The following is a 4,409-nucleotide window of genomic DNA, read 5'->3' as shown; positions in this document are numbered from 1 at the left end:
TCAGGTGCTGTGTAATATCATTGTGCCTGCTGCACCCATGGTACGGCTGCAAAGTTCCTTGATTATTACGCCGGAATGAGAGTATAGTTCCTAGCCATATCGGCCTGGAAAATCACAACTTTTCATATTCTGTCGGTCTTAGTACACGATGTAACTACAGAAGAGTCAAGTTTTAAATAGCAAAAATATAGAAACTCTTTGGTCATTTTTGAGCGAGATGCTAACGGACTAATCAGATTCAATGATCTATGCTAAGCTACAGCTAAAAGTGCTACCGCCAGACCCGGAGATCGGCTGAATGGATTCGAAAACGGTAAAACTCAACCGTTTAACTCTAGGGGAGTTGGAAAGTGAGCCTATTTTCAAAAATAGTGGAGTGTTGTTCCTTTAAATTGATTTTTTTTTTAAGTGTTAGTAAATTACATATTGTTACAAACAGTGTTGGAGTAACGCATTACAAGTAGCAGGAGTTACATAATCAGATTACTTTTTTCCAAGTAACGCATTACTTTTTAATTTACAAGAAAATATCTGAGTTACTTTTTCAAATAAGGCCAGTTGCTTTGTTTTCTCATTTATTGACTGACAGCTCTCCTGTCCTCATGTTGAGAGAAATCAGGAGTAAGTGCAGAGGCTGTGTGAACATGTTACTGTAGTTCTAGACTAAATGTGAACATGCATTTACTCATCTCACTTCCACAAAAACAAGATTCAGCATTCCTTAAAATTAATAAAATAAAAAAAACAGTGAAATTAAAAATCAGAATATGACGCAAACCTGCAATAATTAAATGTTAACAAAAAATTATGTATTTATTCCCATTTTATTAACCAGTGTCTTTGCCGATGACAATCGATGATCCAATTCAACCATACTAATGAGCAAAAATGACTTTTTTTTTTATTTTTTAATATTCAAAATACAAGCAAGCCCAGGGCAGATGTGGAAAAGTAATGCAAAATTAATGTAATGCATTACTTTACATAAAATTAACCAAGTAACGCAATTAATTACTTTTTTTTTTTTTAGGTATAACACAATACTGTAATGCATTACTTTTAAAAGTAACTTTCCCCAACACTGGTTACAAAAGCATTTGTTCAAAGCTTCTACCATTGGCTTTCCTAAATTAAAATGTATTAAGAAAAATTATAAGTGTATAAATACAGGACTCTTATTGATACATACTTGTTTTATACAATATCTAACCAGTTGCATAAACATAGCCACTATGTTAAAACTGTATCTTAAGAACTAGTTTGAACAACTAGTAGTTAACCAAGTGGTAATCAGTCTTACTTTTTGGATTCAAATTAGACCAAATCTACCTTCTTGTTACTGACTTTAAAAATGTTATGATAAACTGCTTAGACTCTTAAAAGTGAGTCATCTAATAAAAAAAAATAAAAAAATGTAGATGACCAACATTTTATGCAACTGAACACAGGGTCTCCGTTCTGTCCGGTTCTTGACCTGAAAAAAATGCTTTTGATCCCAGATGGATTTGTTGAAAATGTACTCACAATAGAGATCCAGCTGTAAAATATGTCCAAGTAACAATGTGGGTCCAAGAAAAGAATACCATTTACTTAAAGTGGAAAAAAATGTGTTGCATTTAAATAATTGCAAGGTCAAAACATTTGAAATAAACAATATAGTATATCATTATTTATTGATCATTTGCATATGGAAAAAGTTTATTTGCATTATAGTAATGATAATTTGGGGAAAATTCTAATAAATCTAAAATAAAATTTTAAATATACATATATAAAAATGTGTAACACTTTACAACAACATTCCATTTGTTAACATGAACTAACAGCATGCATCAAACTTAACCTCAACATTTACTTATACATTATTAAAATCAAAAGTTGTATGTGTTACCATTGTGAACACACTGTGAACTAACATGAGCATTTTTATTTATTAACATTAACAAAGGTTAATGACTGCCTGTAAAAAATATATAGCTCATTATTAGTTCATGTTTTAGTTAACACATGAGATATTATTATAGTGTAACCATTTACATTGACATATGATCAAATATTTCTTTGTAAAATTGACCTCACAAATTAAAAGAGGTCTAGAGTGGTGCCTAAACATCATGAAAACGACATGACGAAAACTAGATGATCATAAAAAGCTTAATCTGTCTCAATCTTCATTAGAACTTTTATAAAAGAAAGACGGTTACACTTTACTTGAAGGGGTGTGCATAAGACTGACATGACACCTTCATAATCATGACATGACATGTCATGAATATGACGGTTTTTTATGCATGTTTATGACAACTGTCATTAAGTGTCATTCGCTCAGTTATGTAATTTTTAATGCAAAGATGACATTGTTTGAGATGTCTTTGTTATGGGCTATGGTTAGGGGTAAGGGTAGGGTTAGGTCAAATAATGTCATATTTGCATTAAAAATGACATAACTGAGCGAATGACACAATTACAGTTGTCATAAACATGCATAAAACCTCCTTCATATTCATGACATGTGTCATGTCATGATTATGAAGGTGTCATGTCAGTCTTATGCACACCCCTTCAAGTAAAGTGTTACCAGAAAGACTAACTACCACTTCACTAGTAGTTTGGTCTATAGACTACTTGGCCTGCAAAAAAAGTACAGTACGTCTAAATACGACTGCAAATTATAAGCATATGACAAATTTAATTATACAATAAACATCCACAATCAAGATCGAAGACAAAATAATACTCACCTTCCACAGATGAAAATGAAAAACAGACAATCTGACTTTTCTCCCAGTTTGCACAACTGCTTTATTCTGCCTCTAGAGAGGGCCTGAGCCCTGAAATACACCTGGCTTAATAACAAGGTAGGTTACAAGATTGGAAATCCAAATTACACATTCTGTTAAAGACCAAAAATAACAGCATCATTCATGAAACATTGGATGAGACAAGCGGGGAGAAAAAGCATCTTGGCTTCATTATTTTTTGCACGCCTTTGACACGACCTGACCACAAGAATGGAACTCTAAAGAGCAAGTCATTAGTGAAAGTGCAAAAGAAAAATTTAAAACGGGAACAGGTACACCCTAGAGAAAAAAAGCACAACTACAAACACATGGTGGCCACTACATCCTAAACCAAACTACCTACACAAACCCAATTCAGTGCGAGTCGAAATACTGAGCGGGAGCGAGGACAAAAACCAGAAAGACAGATCGAACCTGCGTTTAGCATGAAGCAGCGCTGGTTTTTGACCAAAGTCGATTAGAAATCCATTATCACTCAGCCTAACTGATCTATGACTCACAAGAAAACGAAATAAAGGGCGATTCATCATTGTGGTGTGAAGCAAACGGAAAAAAAATAAAACGGTTCAAGTTTATCATCAATGAAATATGATGCATTTGCTTCAGCTCATGAAAGCCCCTTAAATATTACAAAATAAGTTAACTCTCCAAACATCTTCAGAGTTAGTATACTGAACTCAGACAGTAACAGAAACCACGACGAGCTTTAGTCACTGTTCCACACACAACCTAATAAAGCAACACACTTGCTTGAAAATAAATACACTTGATTATTAAGTAAAAAAAAAAAAAAGACAATAACAAAACAATTCTGGTGTATGAAAACTTAATCACATCAAAAATGCTCACCACATATTTGGCAGAGACTGCTCAGCAGTGGAGGCGCAAACATCACTGTTATGTTTCTCATCAATCCTGAGGATCCCGTTGAATGTTTTTGTCACAGTGAAAGAGGTTCCATGCAGTCCCTGCATTTCTTTATTTTACTTTTAAATGTACCTATACAACAGTACAGTACGTCACCATTGCTTCAGAAGTCTTGCATCAGAGACGGTAACACAGCAGCTAGATTTTGTACAAATGAGAAAGTTTCTAACTTCGGAAACTATCGACTTCCCGTTCTGTGCATAGCATAAAGTTGACCTGCAAAAGAGATGTTAAACATTAACAATACAGACACGATTAGAGAAAAGCAAAACACAGCGCCCCTCTTTGTTTATTTGGTCAGTGCCATCCACTCGTGTATTTAGGCTTTTAATAAAAAGTAAATGGAGGCACTTGCTGGGCTTGTGGTTTGATTATTAGTATTGAGGCCATCATCTATATATATATATATATATACACATACATATATACATACACACACACACACACACATAAAATTGTTTTGAGATATATATTTTCATATTATATATAGAGAGAGGGAAAATATTTTTTAATTATAGTGTATTTGTGAATTTTTTTAAATGTTGCCTATATGCCAATTCCCCAGTACAGTATTATACTTTGAAAACTAATGCAAATGTTAAATAAGACCAGTAAGTAAAAGCAAATACTGTATGAAAATTCTTTATGCTTAATTTTAAGGTAAAAGCTATTTCTTTTAGA

Source organism: Sinocyclocheilus anshuiensis, unplaced genomic scaffold (genome assembly GCF_001515605.1).
Source record: "Sinocyclocheilus anshuiensis isolate Anshui unplaced genomic scaffold, SAMN03320099.WGS_v1.1 scaffold78, whole genome shotgun sequence".
Classification (NCBI taxonomy): Eukaryota; Metazoa; Chordata; class Actinopteri; order Cypriniformes; family Cyprinidae; genus Sinocyclocheilus; species Sinocyclocheilus anshuiensis.
This window is presented reverse-complemented; position numbering follows the sequence as displayed.